We start from the raw sequence: 26,290 nt of genomic DNA, 5'->3' as shown, positions 1-26,290 counted from the left end.
ATAAATTATAAATCGACTGTAAATAAATACAAATGGATAATAGATAGCAACAAACAACCAAACATTAAGTCCATTAAATGTGTGTAGTCTATTACGTGTAGCGGAAACTAATAAAAAGAATCCAAAATTAAAAAAAAAATTCAGGCTTAAATATAAGAAGAGAAGGTTTATTCGTACAAAAGTCGAAAAGCAGATATAAGCAGAAGAAGAAGCTCTGATTCCAAAAGGAATGGGAAGCGAAAGCGAGGTCATCGTCTACACAGAAGAAGCAATACAAAAAGCTGAAGTAAAAATCTGAGTGAAGAAACCTTTATAGGAGAAAATAAAAATATATTAAGATTCGCTGTTGAATTTCACTCGAGGATAATGAAAAATTAAATATTAACATGGGGGAACAAAACATACCAGAAGAATTTGTTATTTAAGTAAAATATTTACAAAAGAAAGATGAAATAATGACATTAAATCAGACTCGCACAAGGAAAGAGAGTTTTCAAGTAGAAAACAAATCAACTCTATGTTTGTATCAAACAGAGAACTAAGAATTAGAAAAAAATCTTTTGAAATATTTGTATAACATGGACAATAGACAATAATAGGAAAAACAGTAAAGAAAAAAATTACCTTTAAATGAAATAGTATAAGAATATTTTGAAAATTAGGTTCGTCTAATTTTAAGAAATTTAAAATTTTAAGAAATTCGAAATGAAGATATATATATATATATATATATACACACATAATTGAAGATTAGTAAAAGAAAAACACATGTGACAAAATTTTAATGGGAATAAAATAGATTGGTGGGCTAATAAAACATTTGATATTATGATTGATTGGAGAATACGTAAAACTGTATAATAAAAAAACAATTGGAATATAAGAAGCAAATAAATGAGGATGTAGTAAATACAATGAAGTTAAAGATTATCACCGAAGAGAAAAAAGTGGAGAATAACATCAAACCAGTTAACTGGCAGATGATTCTGAAAAAAAATGTTTGCTAATACTTTTTTACTTAATTATTGTTTAAGTTCTTTTTTCTAATTACGCTTCTGGGAACAACTAAAAATTAGCAGGCTGGTAATCGAGAAAAAAATTGTTACCGACACTTAATAGAAGTGAAGAGAACAATCGTAAATATATAGATTACCTTAAAGGCTCATAACTAATATAAACTATTCGATGAGTATATTATTACAAAAATATATTTTACATTTTTTCTTGGTTTTAAAAATTACTTTAAAAAAATTAAAATTGTTTTTAATACAGCTCATTCTCAAACGCAGTCGATAAATTAAAGTTAACTTTAAAATCTAAGTGAATTAATAAAAAACAATGGAAAAAAGGCTAGACAGTATTTAATCAGGCTTGTTACTCCGTGTATACTGCTAAGAGATTTGAAGAAATGCATTATTCATAACTTTTGCAGTAATATGTCTGTCTCTTTCCTGGAAAGACTTTCCTTTAAGTGCAAATCTAAAAATGCTCAATATATATTTAGTACCAATGGTGAATAGAGAAACGGTGTCACTTCTAAGGTGAAAATCATCTGCGTTTTGGTAGACATTTTTCCTGTTTAGCCTCCGGAAATCATCGTCAGGTATTCCTTCAGAGAATGAATGAGGGTGATATATATGAGTGTAAGTGAAGTATATATAGTCTTGTACATTCTCAGGTCGACCATTTCTGAGATTAGTGGTTAACTGAAACCCAACCACCAAAGAACACCGGTATCCACGATCTAGTATTCAAATCCGTATAAACGTAAACGGTCTTTACAAGGATTTGAACGTTGGAACTGTCGACTTTGAAATCAGCGGATTTGCGAAGACGCGTTCACCACTAGACCAACCCGGTGGATCCGTTTTGGTAGACCTGGAACTATTTTTTGCAACAGTAATATTCGGTTGGATCAGAAAAAAGGCTAAGTAATTAGAATTCATTCCTTGCTTCCCCTAATAATCCAAGCGTGGGATGTTTGTTATTTTTGAGAATGGCTATTCCATTTTCGTCATTGAATGTACCCCTTGACCAGTCGTATACAAATTTGTGATACCGAAAAAATAAAAACAATCAAACTTAATTCGTACTACTGATCAGATCCTGCTTATGTCCGTACATCTTTTTCAAGTTTCAAGTTCGAATCAATTTCGTTTTACATGTTTTTACATGTACAGAATTACATTTTTCAACACACGTTTGACACTTACTAGTACGTACAAAATCACAAGAACTTTATCCCCAAGGTACTTTATTCTTCTTATTGTTAAGTAAATATAACTGTTAATAAAATAATAACGAAAAATCCTTAGAAATTCATTTTTTTAACTATCTACTTTGTCGATAATCAAACAAACAGCAAATTTGAAAAAAATCAAATTGTGAAATTCAAAACTAAGTTCGTTCATTTTTAAACGTATAGTAAATAATCCTGTTTACAACACCATGTGCTTGAGCACACAGCACGAAAAAAAATGTAGATATTGATCTATTTACAGTTGCTACGATTTATATTACCCGATGAGTTTGAAGCTAAATAATTCGCTTCATAAAAGTTAAAAATTCGCAGGTGTTCTCATTTTATTTCCTACCCAAAATTTCCATATGAAAATTTTATTTCATTAATTAGTTACACCGATAGACAAAAAAAAACTTTTTTAATGTTTCTTCAAGTGTGATACCATTTCTTAAATTGCTTTTTTGCGTACATTACAGATCTGTAAATACAATTTTTCTATCGCTCTTATTTTTAAATAAATTATGCTTAAAAAAAATTAACGGAAAATATAGTAAAATTTATAATTTTCCATGGCTATAATATCCGTTAGAATGATTTCGCTGATGCTTTTCTCTTGCAAATAGACTCAGGCTTATCCCGAATTAATGTCCAACAGTAATCGGCTACCATGTTATTATTCTATTTCCCTTTATAGCGGCTTTCCATCACCGAAATGTTTTGGCGGAAAGGGTCCACCGTGTTCGTCACTTACGCCTCCAAAGTTGTCCGTGGAAAAATCCGGATGTGAGTGAAGGAAATGTATTTTCAAAAAATATATTACATACCATAGCTCTGTATGAAGTAAGAAGTTGATTAACAGTGTCATGGTAATTGTCGGATTTTTGTTTGCCGAGAAAAACTGTGTAAACGTCTTTAAATGAAGCCCAAGCTGCACTTTCTACATTATTTAACACTGAATTAAATACATCATCTTTGACCGACTCTCTTATTCGAGGACCAACAAATATTCCTTCTTTAATTTTTCCTTCTCTTACATTCGGAAGTTTCTGTCTGATGTACAAAAATCCGGCACTATCCTTCTGCATTGCTTTTACAAATTTTTCATTAGTTCTAGCTTGATATAGAGAGGGGGTAAAAATATTTTTTTGGTTCAACTAAGGGCTCATGAATAATATTATATTATATTTTTCCCATTTGGAGTTACCCATATGGGAGTTAACCATTTGGAGTTTGTAATGTTTGTAATATAATGTTTATCCCTAGCTCGGCTATTCCATTCGCAAAGAAAACACATTTACTTAGTACAGCCTAACTGCATGCTTAACAAAATAGCTGCAACTCTCAAATCACCACATATGTTCCAGCTATTTTTTTATTTATTAATTTTTTCAAGAACTTCTTTCATCACATCGTATGTCTTTCAAATTAATACCATCAGCGATTGGTATCGAAGGATATTTGTTACCGTTATGTAATAGAACCACTTTTAAACTATATTTGGACGACTCTATGAAAAGGCGCTAGTCCTCAGGTTTATGAACTTGTCCTAAGTGTAACATAAACTCATCAATATTTGTGCAACAAACCAAATTATTTTCATCAATAAACTACTGAAAAAGTTTTTTTCGTCGGCTTCGAAAGTCCGAAATTTTTGTATTTTTGTGAAGTAAATTTCAACCTTGCAGTCTTGATCCTAACAGTTCAGTTTGATTTTCTGATAAATTTAAATCTCTAACCAAGTCATTTAATTCACCTTGTGATATAAGATGTGGTTTACTGGAACATAATTTAAAATCAAAATCATTGTTGTCTTCTTCAGTACTGCCGATTCTTCATCGCTGCTTTCGAAACGTACATTCACAGGTGGCTCAGGAACTAGAATTATTTCACTGTGAGGTACAGGCCTGATTGAAAATTACAATGATGGATACTTTACAGTATTTTTAGATTTTTTTAGAAATTCTAGACATACTTGTTAAACAAAAATAACAATCAGTTACATGATCCTTTGGTCCACGCCAAACCATAGATACACCAAATGGCAAAGCCTTCCGTATACCTTTCAGCCATCCTCTTAATATACAAAACAATTGGTGCATACTATATGAGGAATCCACGTCTTATCTTGATCACCAATTTACTTTGAAAGTACAAATGATATGCGTTTTTAATTAAAGGTATAATGTTTTTTTTCTATTTGATTTTATGGTAATTTCACCGCATACATAAAAAAAAGGCATCCACATTATTTATAAAATTTCGAAGCACTATGACACTGCACTGCTAACAAACTTAAGACAGCAATAAGAATGAAGAAAATTAATCCATTCCTAAATCCAGTGCTTAATACAAACAACACAGCTGTGTTTTCAGCTACATGTTTTGACCTGAACAGACATGATTAATCTTCTCCATGAAGGGTCACTCGTCAGTATTAGATATGATGTCATAATATGTGACCATGATATGATTTAATTCTTTGTCTAGTATTGTTTATTTATAGCTTACAAATTATGTTAACAAAGTTAAACAATAAAAAGTGAGCTAAAAAAATACAATATAGGAGCTTAAAATACTAATTATATGTTGAAAAATGAAAAAAAATTTTCAATTAAAATTTAATTTTTTCAAAAATGGTGGGTGATAGAAAGATTTTGAGTTTATATTCGTTTTCAGCATCAAAAAAACAGATTAAATAAAATCTTGTATCACATGTTAGGAAACAACGTTTATGTTTATCAGTGTTATCGAAAAACTGAAGATAATTGAAAGTTAAGTACCCGTTCTCTGCTGCATTTTAACCTTATTCGAGTTTAAGCCCTTAGTAACTAAAACAAATCTATTATCATAGTTCTCACCAAATTTGGGCGTTTCTCGATCACTCGGTTTTGTTACTGGCTACATTTTATGATAACAGCTATTTCAGTCGAAGATGGTGCATTATAAAATTTGAAATTAAAAAAAAAAATATACATACTTTAACATTTGTTTAGATACGATGACTTTTAAAAACATAAATAATAACGTAAAACGATCATTAGTAAATCGTGTGTGAAAATATTCATAAGTAAAGATATGATTAGATACTTCTCGCCAGAGAGGGCAATGGTCAGTAACCCTTGCAATAGAATATTAATTATCAAACGAGCAACTTCTACAATGTAATCTATGAAAAATACGACACTGTGTCATGTTAAAAGTACTCTCCTCTCCGCCGCAGTCTTATGATAGTGTATTTAAAATGATTTCTTTCTAATGTAGTCTAGGCAGTATCAGTTTTAAAATGAGCATATTTAGACTTTTTCTATACGATCGCTAATTTTTGCTTTAATGCCTCCGTAATATCATCAGAAATGATTACTTCGTTATACCCCAGTTGAAAAAGGTGTGCTTAAATTTTTATTAAAATGTAAAAAATCCCAAAAATATCCATTTTTTCTCCTGTTTCCCTAAATGACTCTTATAAATGTTCATTTTAGAGAAAAGATCGAGAGAAAGAGAAAAGTTTTGTTATTAAATCTTACAATATCATCGGTTGCAAATCCAAAAATACGTTATTATTGTTACAAAAATAGCAATAACTGTCGAAAAATGAAAAAAAAAATTCGTGTACTTTTTTTTTTCAACACAGACCTTCAGATTTTTCCTCTGAAGAACTGTTTGATTTGATAAAGTAACGCGCCAAATTTCAACAAAATCGGTCAGACAGATTTTGCACAATAATTCCGCAATCCAAATTAAAAAAAAAATTGTGTAGAGCCTGAAATAAAGTCTCTAGATTCTTGAAAATGCATTACAAGTAAAACAGCAACCAAACTTTTAAATGCATTTTGAAAAATTTAAATCGGTTAATTAGGAGAGCCTAGAGAATTTTTAAAATATAGTTGCAATTTTTTTGCTTTTAAACAAATGTAATATCTTCACAAATTGTAACTAAATAGTTTAAAAAAAGCTTAAAAGTACGGGAAAAGACGCTTCTTAAAAAAAAAGTTTTGATTCGTTAATTATCTCCGGAGATATAACCGATCAGAGTTGACCGCCATTGTGCAAATTTTGGAAAAATTATTATTGATAAATTAATAAACCGATATTTAGCAATAATTTGCGTTTGCCAGTACGATATTTGAAACTTTAAACTTACAAGACATCGATTTAAAAAAAAATTATTCTGTTTGTTAATATTGCAAGTATATTTGAAAAATGTCCTAGGCTCTCCTAATTAACCGATTTAAAATTTTCAAAGTGCACTTGAAAGTTTGGGTACTCTTTTATGAGTGATTAAATTTTCAAGTATCTAGAAACTTATTTCAGGCTCTACACAATTTAGAAGAATCGCATTTTTAAAAAATATATATTGCAAAATTATTGTGCAAAAACTGTTAGGCCGATTTTTGAGGCAAAAAGCTTCATTAATTTCAATACATCTGTTTCTGGTAAAAGTTTTCTACAGTAATTTCTTAAGAATGTATTTTTATCGAAATTACTTTTGAAAGTTATTCATGGCGCAGGAAAAAGAAACTACATCACTGTTAGGTAAAAAGATAGAGGTATTAGAAATAGTAGAGACTTGTATTATTGTCCACTGCCTAAAGTCAACAAGAATGAATCACTAAATGTTAAACACAGCGGGAGGACAAAGAATGAAAACAAAATTCGAGCAACGATCGATTTATTCGTCTCCTGATTTTAAAGGAAATAAAAATCTTGTGTTAAACTATTTGATGCTAAAAAGGTATTTCTTTACAAACCAACAGACGAAAGTTACATAACTCAAGCTTGCTTGAAGCCTGCAAAATTTCTAGTAGTCACAAGAAAAATCCATCAAACCAAAAGAATACAGATACAGCACCATTAGTAGATACAACATCTTGACTGAATGAACATAACGCCTTTTTACAAAAATTAAATGAAAATATACATGAAATCATTCGAGAAAGATTGAGATAAGCAGAGTCTAATGAAAGGTATGCTGTGTTGAATTCAAGAAAAAAGAACTTTTGGAAGGGGACTGTTTCACATATTTAGTGGAATATTTTTAAGACAACATACTATACTCAGTATGTAAAATTAGATCAGTATACCAGGCGTCCGAAAAAGAACTCCCGTATTTAATATTAAATTTAATTTTTACACTTAGAATTACATGAAAGTACGAAGTTTTAAGGTTTTTTAGTTATTACATCAATATGAGCACTCTTTACAGCCCTGCAGACGACAAACCGATACTCAACCTCGTTCCACATTTTTGCGACGATATCTGCAAGAATCGCTTTCAAAACTGCAAGTAGTTTTTGGCGCAGGTGGCCAATTGATAGAATTTTTCTTAGTATACGATGTCTTTTACGTAGTTCCAAAAAAAAAGTCCACACGAATTGATGAAATTCAGACAACTGTCTGAAAGTGAATGTTTGGTGTGGTATCACGCATACTCCAATTTTTGGGCCATTTTTTCCACGCTAGATTAATCGGGCATAGTGTACTTGGACATGTAAAGACACTCATCGAGAGAATGTTACAATTCTCCAAAATGGCAGCCACATTTTTGTTCTGTTAAAATCTAATCTTTTTTTCCCACATTTTAGTCTGTACTGTTTTGAATTAAAGTTAAATTTCTAGGTTATTTTTTTTCAGAATTACTTCTCCACAAATTTTGTAAGAAATGTTCATTTTTAACGAAGTTAATTTATGGCAACCTAAACTGTGTTTTTAAAATTTTACTTTCTTGCAAAGATTTTCTCGAAAACTATTAAAGATGCCATTTTGAGTCTTATCTATTCGATTTTTCAGATCAAAATACATATAAAACCACCAAGACTTCTCCTTAATTTAGATTTCAGTAATTTTACTAAGGTTTCATTTTACCTTGCCAAATAACAGAAAAATATTTTGCTAGCCGAAAGTAAAGACTTGTTGCGTTTCAGATATACAGAATATCCACAATATTATACGAATATATAAATCTCTAAAACCTAATTTTTTTAATTTTTTTTTTTGGGAACCAATTTTTTATTTCATTTCCCTTTCATAGAATGAAATCTCTAAATAGAAAAATCTGTACTAATCCTCATTTTTTAAGCAGAAAGTTAACATTTAATTCCATCAAAAAATCATACGACCAGGCGGCATATCAGTAAGAAATACTTCTTAACTTCGGAAAATATCCAATTAACTGTGCATGATTTTCAGTTGTTTCATTGGTGAGAGTGATCTGTTAAAGAAGGAGTCGCTTCGTAGAATCTATCTAGCAATGAAGAAACTTGCGTAACTGTTTTAAAAGTAATCCATACTTTTTCTGGTTGTTTTTTTATGGAATTCCGTTTTTTAATTTTTACCACATACGAATAGTGGAATAAAACAAATTAGTATACTTAATTCAGTTAAATTTTTTATCGGGTACTGTTCAGTTAATTTGTTATTCTTCAGTGGCTTCGATGTTTATTAAGGTACAGTCCACAATCAACAGAATTCTTTGTCTTTTCCGTGATGATGTATTTTACATCAACTCTTTTTATGTAGTATTTTATTGTAAGTCTATCAATAGCTCCAAAATAATACCGGAATTGTTTTATTATACGAAAAAAATTCCAAAAATATAAACTGTACAGTCAGTCACTTTATAGATTAAGCTTACACACAATTACAGTATCACTGTAGAAGAGTGTTGCAAACCGTACTGGTCAAACTCGAAAAAATGAAAGTTCTTGCAACCAAGAATCAAGATTTGTTACCACGATGTTCTTTCACGTGCTTGTGCGAATGGAGCTCGGATTTAGCTATGTGTTTGTAGATTTAACTACAACAGACACAAACTAAATGTGCTCTTCATAATATCCCAAGAATTTAAAAAAACAACAGCAACCGGTTTAAATGTCAACATGAATCCTTTCTATAGGTAAATCAAAGTATTGTTAGCAGAAATGCACTCCGAACACGCTTCATGTTTATTAACAAAAGACTTGACCAAGACAATTACCAAACACTTTCAAAAAACCATCTATTAAGGGAAACGATTTTAACTTCTATAAACGAACAACCATGAACGGATTAACACCAAAAGTTTATAACATTGAAATTTCTACGAACTGTGGCTGCATCCTTCAAATCACGACAGATTACAACTAATAAATAACAATAACGAAGGGCTTTGGCCTTAACGAACTTCGGCTGACATTATCAAAGGATCTCTCGTCGATTTTTAGCCTTTATCCATTTCACATAATTAACGGTTGTCTCATTTATTACAGATTCACCCACCTGACAACAGAACATATACATCCAGTCACTGCTTGGCAAAAATTTCGCAAAAACTGGCGCAGGACCAACGTTTAATAATGAACACAGGTTCACTGTCATTTCAACATGCTGTAAATATCATTCATGATGTAAAATATGAACACTAATTTCGCAGAACTTATTCAAGTATTTACTTTTATAACGAACACGAAAGATTCGAATTTGACTTTTCTCCACTAATTTGTCACGGTTTATTGTAATTATTAGTCTATGAAAATTACAAATAAATATTCACAGCTTTCACTTTTTGAGTAATATTTAACGCAGATCTTAAATGTTGCTCACTCAATTCAATATCGAACCCGATTAAAATATTTTTTGCAATATTTAAACTATTCAAAGGTATCTTCAAAAAAAGTAGAAAGTTTACTTAGAATCAATAATACAGTAAAAGAGCTTCCTGACGTGTACATGTTTATAACATGTGTTCACAGTTATACTTCGTATATTATTTAATGTACTTTACATAATTAAATATACAAGAAATACAAATTTTGAAGTTAAAATAATAAAAAAATGTATATGTAAATCTTTTCTGTGCATCTTTCTTCGCGCTTTTGACATTATAACAATAGTCAATTTTCTAAATTTTGTGAACTTGCAGGTAAGAATCTAACTAGTCTTCCCAGCAGCAGCCAATTATATTAATTCATTATATTAATTATATTTTCAAATTTTTCCATCAAATATGTCTTCCAAATCGGAGTAACTTTGAAGGGTATTTGATAAGGTTTAATCCTCAAGATCGTCAAAACAGAGTAGAAAGCAAAATTACTTATTTAAAGTATATTGCGTTCGCGAAACAAACTCACAGGTAATTATAAGTAACTTTTCTAACCCATCACTGCGTGTGAACTCGAACTAATTTATATCAGTCAAATAAAAAATATAAAAAAACATATAAAATCTTATCACAGCGGTAATAAATATGCATAGGCTTAGTGTTTAAATGGTAGGTTACATAAATTTAAATATATATTTATATATTAGTAAACACCAAATACAGAGTTACAATTAATCTACCGATCGCTTTTCAAACGCACGCATACATATTTCCATAGCGTAACCGGTTTTATTTACGTATCTTTTATCTATGAAAAAAAGGCCGCAGTAAGATAAATGCGGCCAGTCAGATAGAGAAAGAAAATATACGAGAGGAAGAGGAAGCGAACCGACAGCGATCAGGCGGAGGACGACGTCATACCTAGACGTCATCGCGGATTGCGACAACGTCTCGCACGATAAACGGCATCCCCCTCCTGCTCGAATACCCTTTCCCCGACACCATCTCAGCGTCAAGGACAATCTTACCCCTTCTCATCCCTTCCTGCCTTCCACTGACAAAATTCAGTATCGGAATTCCACCCACTGCCACCGCAAGGATCAGATGGATAACCGACCACCGATGTTTGGGCTTGTCTGTAGCGATAAACGGCCGCTCATCTCGTTTGGGCGACGGCCAGAAGATATACCGAAACGAGCAAAGATATTTTAAAACCGATTATTATCGATATATTGCTGTTCTCAGCCCTTCTCCCCGAACTCTTCGTTTTATAACATTCCATTTTACATCGAACATGAAAAAAATTTAGTATAAACCCTTCCTTGTTTATTACTACAACAAACACCGTGAATAAACTTGTACACCATTCATAAAATTAAAGATAGATTCCTTGATCGTGTAAGATAAATTTAACGTAAATGTAATTTGTCACCGTGTGCCACAGAAAAAAAGATAATCAAAGAAGATAATAACATTAATACTTAATCGCTTTATGCATAACAGACACAAATTACGACATTAGAGAAACTTAAAAAAATTGAAATAAATTTTTTAAATATCCACTCAGAAAAACGTAGGTTAGCGTTTGAAATTGTTTTACCATTACGTTCTCTTCCACAACACAGTAAGAAGTAATTTACGTAAGATTTAGATGTAGTTGCCAACTTGCAACACCTAATTTTTTTTTAAAAATAATTATATTATAATATCATCCTCTTCGGCAACATTGACGAAACAGGGTTGTTCAATAATTAGAGACAAATAACTGTAGAAAAATTACTATTTTCAACAATGACGATGAAACTATCGTTATTTTTCAAGTTAATCCACGGCTACATTTAGGCACCTGTCCCATATTTCTGTGAGCGTTTTTATTCCAGAAATAAAAAAATTGTTCGCTTCGGTATCTGAGCCATCCTTTTACTGTATTCTTGACCTGTTCATTGATGCTGGACCCTTGAAGCCACGTAAAACTCTAAGAGAACCAAAAAAAATAAAACTTTGATGGTGCGAGATCGGGACTGTAAGGTGGATGTGACAACACTTCCCGAACCGACTTTTGAGTAGCTTCCCGTGTCTTTTGCTCGTGGTATGGGGGCGGGCTTAATCATACACAAGAATTACAATTTTCAGAGATAATACTCAAGAGCTCTCTGTTGACTGTATTTTGTTCTTCCAAATAATCACAATAAACTAGGTATTTACAGTCCTAAAACACAGATAGCAGATGCTATACCGGCTGACGCGTAGATTTTGAATTTTTCCCAGGCGGGAAAACTCGGATGTTTCTAATTCATACTCCAAGTCAAAATGAATTATCCAAGCATCATAAAAAATGATTAGCGATCTAAAAGAGCATCACTAATCGCTAAACAAAGTTATTTAAAAACAGGACGAGTAAAAACGAGAGGGTGAATGTTCGTACAAATGTGTATTAGAGATCATAGGCAAATAAGATCATGCGATTTGCAAAGCGTCAATCAAAACTTCCAATATGATGAAAATTAGAGACGATTTTTACTCGATTTAAACTGTTCAATCCACTTATACAAATTTGCACTTTTAATTCACTTTTTACCATTCTGTTTTAAGAACTTCGAGTTATGTTTGGCTTGTTTTACACCTTTAGAATATAAAGATTTTATCACAACCGGCAGTACTTCCACGGTACACGCATCAAGCATAGTCGATATTCTAAAATAAAGAAAAGAGGTTACTGTTTATTTAACAGTACAAAATTGTTTGCAATAATGATACCACAGCCTATTCTAGTGATCCATGAACGTAAAAAACTGAAGTATATTCCCTGCATAGATACAGCTGACTTCCAAACATCTGGAGATGTCAAGAGTATTAAACGAATCAGTCAATAAATTTTATTATTAGCAGGTTAAATAATTACAACGAATGTGGAAATCTGCATATACGGTGAAAAATGTTTATATTTAATGAAACTGAACCTCTCCTAAACATTTTCGTGCCAGAAAAGGAAGGCACACTTTTTCTATAAATAAATAAAAAATAAAATATTTACAAACACTTTGTTAAATTTATAAAACTATCTTGAAGCCATGAACGTAAATCTATTTAAAAAATGGCTACTATTCAACTCCTGCAATCTCCAAGCATGAATTCCAGTGGATCGTAGTAAATGCGAGGTTATGTTTGACAATGTACGTAGAATATCGCCACATGTTCAAACGTCTTCGATTACGAGGACTGACAAGGTACAAATGATTAAAAACATTACTATTACAATTTGTCAGCCTATCAAAAGAAGTACCACCGATCAATATTTTTCGTAGAAACGCCAATCTCTCTTTTTTCTAATTTATCCTTCGCAACCAAAGTAAGGTATTACTTCATAGGAAGTACTTCTGAATGAGAGTGATATGTATGAATGAAAATGAAGTGTAATCTTATACAGTACCACACATCTCAGGTCGACCATTCCTGAGTTGTATGGTTAATTGAAACCCAATCACCGGTATCCACGATATAGTACTCAAATCCGAAAAAAAGCAATTTTCTTACTAGGATTTGAACCATAAAACTCTTTACTTCGAAATCAGCTGATTTTTGATGACGAGTTCACCACTAGACCAACCGGTGAGTTAGCAACGCCAGTCTACCTCGCCACAATGTGAACCCATTCCAGAAAGCTGCAGATCACTCTATCTTACGTTTTCCACCCGACTATTGTGTACTCAACCCGATCGAAATGATTTGCAAGGACCACAATGAGAAGAAACACTGTTCTTATTTGTTTATAATTAATCTTATCTCAATTCGCTAAACGTTTTGGTTCCAGTAACGGATTAGATTCGTCGAACATTTAAAAAGCAAGGCATTCAAGGTTAGTAAGGGAATGAAAATTCGGAAATAGAAAACAGAAATATTTAATGGTGTGAAAGAGACTAATGAAGAAACCAGTAAAGAAGTCATACAATTATATAAATGTAGGCATAGTTCCGATAAAAATTAACAATTTATTTTATAACCGATATACAAAGACTTAAAAATGTTAAATTACATAAATTAATTTTTTTTTTGATTTTCATGTTCATCCTTTTACACATTATTTACTAATTTTTGTAACTTAAATACAGAGAAGGTTAAAAATTCCATTTAAATCTCTCTATGTTTACTTCTCTACGTGGTTTATAAAAATGAACTCATAAAATTTTACCTTTAAATATTTTCGTTAAATTTAAAAAAAAAGGAATCAAATTTTTAAGAGATATAAATACATGTTAATGCAAAACGTTCTAAATCCATAAAAGGTTGAATGAATAACCATCGCATCAGATGGTGTCGGTGCATACGTCGTTTTGATAAAGCTATTTTACACAGTTAATAATGACTGACATACACAGGCTAATTTTTCCTCTCCTAAGTGCAATTTTAATTTCACAATAAATAATATATTATCCTTTTATTATAATCTGACGAGATTTTAGTACATAATGCTATAAATTGATTATAATTTTATTATTATTATTTACTAACATGCAAGATACTGTACAAATTAAACTGCGTAAATATATAAAATACCACTCACCAAACTTACATTAAATTGAAGTTACAACATGCAAGACCAAATGAGTTTTCTTTTGTCCCAAGCAACTGAAAAAAAAATTATTACAACTTGATTAAAGACCATATAGTAACTAATTTTATAAAAATTATTTTGCACCCATAATTTACTTCAGATCAAGTTCAAAATTATTTAAATATAATGCTGATAGCTCTGTTATAAATTTACAACTGCTGTCTGCCGGGTGCCAGAATTGTTAACTAGTTTTAGATGACCTGATTAATTTGAAACACGAGTCAACAGATACAAGATCAACAAGCGTCCTACACCACATCTACTACAAAAACTGCAACAAAATGGTTTCCAGTATCCTTCTTCATCAAGGTAAATGCGCTATTGCACAAGAGGTTGTCAAGCACACGTACAGATAGATGTATCATCATGTGAAATAGGAAAAACGGGCAAGCAGGAAATTCTTAAGTCGGCTCGTTTTCACTGGGAGTATGCATACGAACACAATCGCGCGCGTGTATACACACTAAAAAAAAATAGTATATAAGCAGTTGTGTAAAAGTTTGATATGATAGGAAATGGAATGCTGCTATAGCACGGGTCACGTTACAATAGAGTAACAGTTAACAACTGATGCGAGCTGCCGTTTTATTATTTTGCTCATAATTACTTTCAACCAATTTAGTCTCAATATAAAAATTTTTATTCGTGATGAAGTCAATTCCGTCCCGACCAAATTGTTTACCAAATGAAGACACCTCAGCTAAGTTCCACGACTTAAAAATATATATTATGCAATTCTGTTTCAGAGATCTGAATTCCAGTTGTCAATTGAACATTTCGTAACTACACTACGCTCTCGAAGGAACTAAGATGAAAACAAATGGAAGGGTGGATTCTGAATTAAAGCAGAGGAAGAAATCAAGACTTAGGCGGAAAATATTATGGAAGACTTCTTTCATCTACCATTTCAAAACCGTGAAGTAGTTAAAGATTGCTGATCAAAGACATCAAGCAAAACTACCTTTAAGGAAAATTAATCACATTAATAACATGCAATTATATACAATTATTGTAATTTGAGAAATGGTAATTGATTTTAAATAATAGAAGAAAAAAAACACAACTTAACTTGAGTTTCCTTATGTTACACAAATCGCTATCCGATATAGAGTATTTCTACTTTAGTTATACAAAAGTAACCTTTACAAATGAAATAGTAAGTAACTTACAGAATTGTTTGATACATCAATGAATACAGTATATTTTCAAGTTTCATTCCGCCTAACATTAGTTCTAGTTTAGGAACATTAGGTCCGCCTAGCATTAGTTCTCAACGTTCGCACGCACGAATGAGTGATTCCGTCAGCCATTGTAGCTTCATATACCGGTGCACAATGTGCTCAGCGTTATATTTATGGTTTTATGAAACCAAATTGCCTACTATCGTTCAGAGGAAATTCATGAATAAATATCGCAATCTACCACCTCAAAGACAGTCTGTTATTACACGGTACAATCGTTTTATTGAAACAGCTTGTGTATCACATAGGACGCCAAGTCAGGGTCTTCAGTTTCTGAAGCGGCAATTGAACACTGCGGCAGAAATTCATTCGTAATCCAGGTAAATAAATTAGCGGGACGCGTCAGCTTAGAACTGAATATTCCTAAAAGGTTTACGGTATGGAAGGTATTGGCGTAATCGACTGTATTTAAATCCTACAGATTACAACTGACACAAGTTTTGAATGAAGGTGATAAGAAAAACGAACTGAGTTTTGTCTGGACAGTTAAACAAAATTTAGACTGAAGATAATTATCTTAATAAAATTGTGTTCAGTGATACAGCAACCTTCCACACCAACGATAAAGTGAATCGACTTAATGTAAGGATGTTTTTGTGTTGTCAGCTGTCACAAATTTACGGTCCTTTCTTTTGTGCATAGTCAACTGTAACTATCATATCGTACCTGGACATGATTGAAAATTATCTAATACCACAATTACAGCAGGTTATGGGCACAGAATTCATTTTCCAGCAAGATGGCGCGCCACCACATTATTATCGTGCAGTTGTCACGTGTTTCAATAGTAAAGTGCCAATTTTGATTGGACGTGGTGAAACAATTTCCTGGCCACCAAGATTTAATGCCAATGGACTTCTCTTTAAGGGGTTACATTAAAGACAGTGTTTGTTCCTCCACTTCTAGTTAATGTTGAGAGCTGCGGCACCGGATAACATGAACATCTCAATTCTCCCCCGAGGGAGAAGAACACCCGCCTCGTGTCGTGTCTGGTCGCCACACCACCCACTCCGATCCTAGCCATGAGTGGCTTAATCGGAGGACATCTTCTTGTTCTCAAACTGATCACATTTCACAGTATCAGTCATTAGTCTCACGAAAGGCCTCGTGAGATACCACTGAAACAAATGCCTCGAAAGACATTCACATCAGAAAATTCCGCCCTAGTCGAAGATTAAGAAGACAGACACCTAACACTGCCATGTAGCCCTCAGGAACAGCCTTCCCGCGGAAGATCAAGACCCTGCACGCCGGATAACATGAACAGTTGCCATCGTAGATCAAGACATGCTTCATAGGATTTGGCAAGAAATTAATTACAGATGAGATATCTGCCGCGGTACAAAAGGTAGCCATATTGAACATCTGTAAATGAAACTTGAACATATACTGTACTCAATGTTTTGTATCAGACACTTCTGTAAGTTATTATTTTTTTTTTTAATTATTAAAGGTTTAGAAATACCCTTTGGGTGTGTGTGTGGGTGTGTATGGTGTGTGTGTGTATATATATATATATATATATATATATATATATATAGGGGGAGAGAGAGAGAGACGTCGTAGGGAAAAGAAAAGACTATAAAAGCCGTTAGAATTTTTTTTAAAATAATCACATACAGAAAATTGTACTGGCTTACACAAAATAAGTAGACCCTATTTATTGGCCATTTTTACCGGTCTCCAATTAACGAATAGTTTTCTTCCACGATCGCAAACGTCTAAGCCCCTTAGAAGCTAAATCGAATAAATAAAAGGAAAGAGAAGCTGGGAGACCTGCGAATATCATGATCTCCCATCTGTACGGTGGACGCTAATTCTGTTAAGAGCTGGGTTATCAAGGACTAAGACAAATTTTCGAAAGTAGCATCTCCTGCCAACTGAATTCAAAATACGTTGAATGAGTTGTTCAGGACTCTGCTGAACTTTTGGTGTACAATAGGAACCCTACAAGAAGAAGATATTTTATTATCAAATAAGAAGGCCTTAGCGGCTACCTTTTTCTAGACTGATAAGTTTGATCTTTATACGCAAAGTAACTGGCTTACTGCAATTAGCATTACTCTTTAATAAGATAAATTGGATTTAAAATATTACACGTTTGGCCGGTTTTTGAAATGCAATTAAAGGGAATTTTTTAGCTCACTCTTTTACATACCTTTGTCCTTTCACACTCAGGGAAACATTTTGTACTTCCAAAATAATATCCGATTTTTAGTCAATTCAATCTGAAAACTGATCGGTGACAGAATGAAGGTGATAATAAAATTAACATTTGAAGCCAAGTATTTGGCTTCAAAAATCACTAGAAAATCACTAGAAATTACAGAACCTTACTTATCCTTTATCACACTTGTTTAAGTGCGTGCTCAATAATTTCGTACAGACAGCTAACTCCCCCTTCGTTTGCCCATTTCCTACTCCTTTCCCTCATTTCCTACGTGGCTTACTTTTACCATAATGCACTGTTTTTTGTTACTGTTAATTTAAGAAACTATTGAAGATCTGTTGTTTTCACTTTTCAAACCCTTAATAAAGTGAGTGATCCTCCGAAGATAAAATTAATAAATTTGATTATTATAATAAGAGCTTCTGAGGCCATTCAAATAAATTGAATGACACCAATTTTATATCCTCCCGACACACTCTTGATAAACTGTAACGTTTACCAGGTTTCTTCTCTAAAAGCAAGAGATAATGTAGAAATTTCAAAGATGAATTAAATTTAAAGATTTCTAAATTATTATAATTTCAAAAAATATGAACAATCAAATTTTTCTGTTACAAAAAATAAAAAAAATTATTATTATTTATGCTAAAAGTAGAGGACCGACCATGTTTTAGAAATTAAAAAAGTTTGTAATAAAAAGAATTCTAATAAATTATCAATGTCTTCTTAAAAGAAAAAAGGTAATTTTTATTTACAGCAACTATTATTAAAAACTACACACAAGCGCACATAAACGTCCATTTTTGATGTATTGATTTATTAAGTTCAACAAATATACAAAAACGGAATAAAAAAGGTATAACAGTTTAACAATCAACACTGCAGTGACGTACATTTCTTCCCGTATACTTATGCATTTCATTTTTCGCGGGTTAGTTAAACGTAAATATTTTTAATTATAATTAACATAATGCACAGAACATAATAACAGAAATAAAAAAATTGTTCGCTTCGGTATCTGAGCCATCCTTTTACTGTATTCTTGACCTGTTCATTGATGCTGGACCCTTGAAGCCACGTAAAACTATAAGAGAACCAAAAAAAATAAAACTTTGATGGTGCGAGATCGGGACAGTAAGGTGGATGTGACAACACTTCCCGAACCGACTTTTGAGTAGCTTCCCGTGTCTTTTGCTCGTGGTATGGGGGGCGGGCTTAATCATGCACAAGAATTACAATTTTCAGAGATAATACTCAATAGCTCTCTGTTGACTGTACTTTGTTCTTCCAAATAATCGCAATAAACTAGTTATTTACAGTCCTAAAACACAGATAGCAGATGCTATACCGGCTGACGCGTAGGTTTTGAATTTTTCCCAGGCGGGAAAACTCGGATGTTTCTAATTCATACTCCAAGTCAAAATGAATTATCCAAGCATCATAAAAAATGATTAGCGATCTAAAAGAGCATCACTAATCGCTAAACAAAGTTATTTAAAAGCAGGACGAGTAAAAACGAGAGGTTGAATGTTCGTACAAATGTGTATTAGAGATCATAGGCAAATAAGATCATGCGATTTGCAAAGCGTCAATCAAAACTTCCAATATGATGAAAATTAGAGACGATTTTTTACTCGATTTAAACTGTTCAATTCACTTATACAAATTTGCACTGTTAATTCACTTTTTACCATTCTGTTTTAAGAACTTCGAGTTATGTTTGGCTTGTTTTACACCTTTAGAATACAAAGATTTTATCACAACCGGCAGTAATTCCACGGTACACGCATCAAGCATAGTCGACATTCTGAAATAAAGAAAAGAGGTTACTGTTTATTTAACAGTACAAAATTGTTTGCAATAATGATACCACAGCCTATTCTAGTGATCCATGAACGTAAAAAACTGAAGTATATTCCCTGCATAGATACAGCTGACTTCCAAACATCTGGAGATGTCAAGAGTATTAAACGAATCAGTCAATAAATTTTATTATTAGCAGGTTAAATAATTACAACGAATGTGGAAATCTGCATATACGGTGAAAAATGTTTATATTTAATGATTTAAAATATTACACGTTTGGCCGGTTTTTGAAATGCAATTAAAGGGAATTTTTTAGCTCACTCTTTTACATACCTTTGTCCTTTCACACTCAGGGAAACATTTTGTACTTCCAAAATAATATCCGATTTTTAGTCAATTCAATCTGAAAACTGATCGGTGACAGAATGAAGGTGATAATAAAATTAACATTTGAAGCCAAGTATTTTCTATCCAAAGTAAAAAAATCACTAGAAATTACAGAACCTTACTTATCCTTTATCACACTTGTTTAAGTGCGTGCTCAATAATTTCGTACAGACAGCTAACTCCCCCTTCGTTTGCCCATTTCCTGCTCCTTTCCCTCATTTCCTACGTGGCTTACTTTTACCATAATGCACTGTTTTTTGTTACTGTTAATTTAAGAAACTATTGAAGATCTGTTGTTTTCACTTTTCAAACCCTTAATAAAGTGAGTGATCCTCCGAAGATAAAATTAATAAATTTGATTATTATAATAAGAGCTTCTGAGGCCATTCAAATAAATTGAATGACACCTATTTTATATCCTCCCGACACACTCTTGATAAACTGTAACGTTTACCAGGTTTCTTCTCTAAAAGCAAGAGATAATGTAGAAATTTCAAAGATGAATTAAATTTTAAGATTTCTAAATTATTATAATTTCAAAAAATATGAACAATCAAATTTTTCTGTTACAAAAAATAAAAAAAATTATTATTATTTATGCTAAAACTAGAGGACCGACCATGTTTTAGAAATTAAAAAAGTTTGTAATAAAAAGAATTCTAATAAATTATCAATGTCTTCTTAAAAGAAAAAAGGTAATTTTTATTTACAGCAACTATTATTAAAAACTACACACAAGCGCACATAAAACGTCCATTTTTGATGTATTGATTTATTAAGTTCAACAAATATACAAAAACGGAATAAAAAAGGTTTAACAATCAACACTGCAGTGACGTACATTTCTTCCCGTATACTTATGCATTTCATTTTTCGCGGGTTAGTTAAACGTAAATATTTTTAATTATTATTAACATAATGCATTTACTTGACAGTATAAAAGCTGGAAGATTTTAAACAGCAGGTAGGGATTAAATATAAAACGTATGGTTTCGAGATATTTATATAAGATTTAAGTAAAATAATCAGCAAAGGATTATGTTTTGGTATGTAGTGGCAGCCTTGTATATATTATGTGTTTTATACAGCTTTTTTTAATCTTCGTTTTCCTGTTAAGTGGAAATGCATCTCAAAAAAACCAAAAGTTGTAAATACCTTTAAGTGCTAACATTAATATCGAAAGTCAGTCACTGAAAAGTAGACTGCAACATACGTATTAGCACACAACTAATAGATAATATATTTTAAAAATACATTACACTAGCTTACATTATTAAAAGAAGATCTGCAGTAACGTCACTGATGACTTTATGCCAACAACAACACCGATGGCAATTTAAAAAACTGATTCTGTACACGGTTTCTTTCTTCGAAAACAAATCGTTTTATTATTTTTGTCAGTTTCCGTTTAATTTCCTTCGAAAATTCAGAACTTGTTAAATGTGATAGAAACTGTACAAGACTACACTTCATTTACATTCATACATATCATCCTCATTCATCCTCTTTAGCCTCTGGAACCACCGATGGTTCCAGAGGCAAAAGAAAGAAATATGATAGATGCCGTGACCAACATTTGTTGTTCCGAAAAACAATACTAACATAAAAAAACTGTCATTACTGAAAATAGCATAATCGTTTCTAAGAATGCAACGTCTTCCGTGCCATACTTATTAAGAAACCTAGGAGAGAAATTACTTCTCTTTCTCTAATTTTCCGATGTAATACAATATTAAATGTAACGTAATATTTATGCAATTTAATGTGCTTATATTACCGATTATCAGCACCCCAAGCCCATTGAGATGTAGGTGATACTCAGCCACTACGAGTAACACGTAACACCTCTCCGGCCTCCGTGGCGCGAGTGGTAAAGTTCGGCCTCTCATCCTGAAGTCCCGGGTTCGAATCCCGGCCAGGCATGGCATTTTCACACGCTACTAGTCATTCATCTCATCCTCTGAAGCAACCAAACGGTGGTGCCGGAGGTTAAAAAAAAAAACACCTTAAATCTATTCACCATGAATGATCGTTAAAGCGAACACATTATTCTCAGATGTAAATGCGTTACAGCCGTGAGAAAAACTCCAAGCAATAAATTAAAGTACCACTTAATGGAGAAAAACAATGGATTATATACATTACCGGCTGGGGAATATAGAAGGAAAATATAAAATTTAATAATTGTAATCAGAAAAAGCTATGTTATCAATAAAATGCAAATTTCATATTAATTTACTCGGCTAGATATAATTTAAACAAATAGATAAACAGATGTCCCTGAACAGTATAATTAAATTTCTTTTTTTTACGATTGAAATATTCAGAAGGAATATAATAGTTGCTAACAACAATAGTAGTAGTTGATTACAATAGTTAATAATAAATAATAAAATTGCTTACAATAACGTATAATTTACAATATATCAAAATTATTTAAATATAAAAATAATACATCGCTTAAAACAAAAACAAAAAAATTAATAATATTCGTAAAACATACCGTGAAAAAATCCAATACACGTTTTGTACAGTTAAAAAGATAACAATCGTATTAAAGTAAAAAGAACCGGTTACCTAATTTAACCTTCAGCAAGGTTAAGAATCAGATCACGCGGTAGCAATAAATGCTCACTGTAAGTGAAAACAAGCCATACCGCACTGGATCCTGGCGGCTATGCTATAATAAAATAGGTTGATTCTAAGTATTGTAAACGGAATCGGTCTAATTAAGTAAGAATAATACCGATAATTCAGTTTCCAGGCTTAACGACATTAATTAATCAACAACAAACAATACGGTAATAAACTCAATGAGGAAAAGTTAAACGGTTAACAAGAAAGTATATCCGCAAACTTATGAGGTAATAAAATCTAATTTAACAACCTTAATAGTCATTATCTTATATATAAACCCTAAAGTTTATTTGTTTGTCTGTCAGTTTTCGTATCACGCAAGAACCAACTGACCGATACCTTTCAAATTTTCAAGATACATTCATATTATCCCACGGAAGGTTTTAAGTCACAGATCAAGGCCCTAGCCCCATTGGGGGTGAAATTGTTTATTAACGATATTTATTAACGAAAAAATTAATAATTAAAAATTAAATTAATCTCTCTCACCACGGCAACAGAGATAAGTGGTGAAGTTTTCCTTGTCAAAGGTGTTTGTACTTTAGTTACGATAGTTACTATTATTCTATCTTTTGTAATTTAGATCCTTTTCCAGGTTTCTATAAAACCGGAATACTTTAACCGTTATTTATCAGTATTATTTTCACAACCATGAGAATAACAAACACTGCGGGGAAGTCCTGGACCGACGGGAATAGCGAGTGAAGCGAGCATTGCGGCCCTGGGTTCGGCCCCAAGGCCCCCGAAAGTCCCTTGACCGGCCTTAGGATCGACCCCGGGGCTATCTTGCGCCGACCTGGGCCACGTTGGTTCAGGGAACGGAGCTCCGACGAGCAAGTATAATTAATTATATAACTGATGTGTTACTCGAAATGAATTATACTTTCCAAGAACTACGATTGCATCAACACCAATAATTTTTTACTTTTCTATTACAATTTTTCAAACAATTAATGAGATTTTTAAATAAGTTAAAAAAAGGCAAAAAACTCTAATGTAATAATGTACACACCCATGAACCGCACATCCAAGTTTAGCTAACTGAAAAAGTAAACAAAAAACAGTGTGTGTTTTTTTGCATCTTATTATAGTGTTATTTATGCATTTTATTTATAGTGTTTTTTGCATTATATATTTTTTTTTTTTCCAATCAGTTTTCCAGCTACTGTCGGGTCTGGGTGTGTACGGGTAGGCAAATGTGCAATTACTACTACCGGCTTGCCAGGCCTGACGTGCAATGTAGGTGTAAATGTACTTGTAAACATGTAGTCTGGAACACTTAGGTCGTTTCCAAACTAACCTGAGTTGGCGGAATTTTTTAAAATTCAGGAGTAAATGTTGGGTAATGTTAAATTCAGGGGTAAATTACACTCTGGGGTAATGTTTTCCCGTCCGAAAGTATTTTCATTATTTTTTAATACCTTTTTAACAGGCCTTTCTGTTAAAATTAGCTTTAAAATTCATCTTTACCTGTATTAAATTCATCGGCGATTTCCAGGGCTTTCATTCGACACATTTATGTCGATTCCATATTCAAACTGAACTACATTCCATACATGCGCTGTAAGTGTGTCTTCTATTTCCGGATATTTCGAGTTTTTTCCGCCGAAATGCTCTCTCCATTTTTATTGGTAACGAAAAATTCGTTTACTTTCTTTCTCCACTCACGAATGAAGGCCGCTCTGTTACATCAAATTTTCTACCTGTAGCACTACTTCCTACTCCTTTCGGTAAGCAATAACACGTAACTTCTGCAACAGTGAATGAACGCATTCACTGAAGAAACTGAAACAGTCTCTTTGTTTCATACATTCTAGAGTTCTACTGTATACGAAACTTTTAAGTACTGGTTGTTAGAATGGAAACTAACTGATCGTAAAATGCCTAGAAAACGACCACTAAAATGTTTTCGTATGAAATAAGAATAGCTTGTGTGTGAGAAAATTGCAAAGGCCAGCTTTCGATAAATTTGACGCCACCTCGTAGATAAAAGTTTAATTTTCTAGCGCAATTGATCACTCATAGCCATCGTTTTATCTTAAGCATTTACCTCACGAGATGTAGATTCATAAGGAAAATAAAGTTTGTATTATAATTCTATATGGAAAAGATTAACATAAATAAGTTTAATGATTACATCATTATCACCATCAATATGAGACTTTAAAATCCATGAACAACGTGCAGGCTATTTTTGTAAGTCATTCCGGACAACACAGTGTGCAAATTACATAGGTGTATAAGGTAATTCTAATCATTACTCAGTAGTATCAGTCAAACAAGATAAATACACTATTTTCCTCTAAAACAGCCGTAAAAGCAACTTCCATACTGTTTACTATTCTTTTAATTTGTTATCTGATATACACTAAGGAATCTGAAAGGGCATACAAATTGACTGCGCACTCAAATATTCTAACAAGTAATTTAGAATCCTCACAACTTATGAATTATTACAAAAGAGAAAAAATCATAAAACAAAAATTAATTATAAAAAATAACAATATTATTTTACGTTCAATATTTTGAAAAAAAACTAATTTTCATTTTCAGGTACTGTCCAATTAATTTATTGGCTAATTAATTTCGTGCTGAGTAATTTGCCCTCCAGACGAGAACACTTCTGTTAACTCAATCTTCTATGATTAAATTACAGCACTAACATGACCTTCAAATTTAATTAAAATTTATCTGTATTTACAGATTTTAACTTTCGTATTGAAGCGGACTCCGCTTCAATTCCAACTGCTGTCATAACAGCAATTCCTAGGTTCTAATCAAATAACGTATAAAAAAATTATCGGAATACGGGCAAACCCAATATACAATGTATACCTACTACAACTGAAATCGTTGATAAGGAAAAACATAGTTATAATATTCTGATAACATTAAATAACTTTTAATAATTGCACTTCAGACCGAGGGAGAACGCACAAAGAGGAATTGTGTAGACAATTTCCTCTCACTGGAGATAAATAATTACAGGTAATGAATCATAAATCTATGTGGCGGTTTGACCCGGACAAATAATCTAATTAGTCGTTTAGAAAATTAATTTTTTCCGACTAATTCTCAAAATGGCCCCTCCATATATGCCACTGTTTTAGCTTCAGACTACAAAAATTCATTCTTCAAGCGAAATACAGAACAATTCTTTAAGCAAGCAATTTTATTTGAACAGTAATGATTTGGACTCGTTTACAAGAATAATAAAGTTCAAACGACCTCCAGAGAAATGCGTTCTTTGTTTTCCACTAGTGATCAATGTAAAATTAAAATAATTTAATGTAATAATAACGCGTAATCTAAAATCTTTAATGAGCATTCATTTACTACTACAATCCAAACCTTCATACAAAAAGTGTTTCAAGGTTTAATAAGAAAAGTGTAGCATGAAAGTACCCCGTTAGTCATACAACAAACTAATTGCGCACTACAGATACATAATATTAGCATATCAAAACAAATTCGATTTAATTAAAATCAATTAATGTTATTAAATATTGAGATATGAATCAGGGAAAATCATGTAAGAAAGATAAAAAGATGTTTAAGCCTTCCAAAAAATCGTAATGTAAAACGCTAATTTTTAGCGTAAATGGAAATAATAAAATTT

The 26,290-nt window shown here is 32.2% G+C and overlaps 1 protein-coding gene across 10 annotated transcripts in view; it reads right to left on the bottom strand.

The window, feature by feature from the left end:
* Positions 1–26,290, bottom strand: part of LOC142334065 (uncharacterized) — a 191,664-nt gene that overhangs the window by 130,502 nt on the left and 34,872 nt on the right. For 7 of the 10 annotated variants that reach the window (XM_075381801.1, XM_075381751.1, XM_075381808.1 and 4 more), the window contains exon 2: positions 14,389–14,444. The exons of 1 other annotated variant lie outside the window; for it this stretch is intronic. The gene's annotated coding sequence lies outside the window, so the exon portion shown is untranslated. Of the gene's footprint in view, positions 1–14,379; positions 14,445–26,290 lie in introns of all 10 variants that reach the window. 2 more of the 10 variants (XM_075381769.1, XM_075381742.1) reach the window with 1 other exon arrangement.

The sequence above is a fragment of the Lycorma delicatula genome, chromosome 1, assembly GCF_047948215.1.
Source record: "Lycorma delicatula isolate Av1 chromosome 1, ASM4794821v1, whole genome shotgun sequence".
Lineage (NCBI taxonomy): Eukaryota > Metazoa > Arthropoda > Insecta > Hemiptera > Fulgoridae > Lycorma > Lycorma delicatula.
This window is presented reverse-complemented; position numbering and strand designations above follow the sequence as displayed.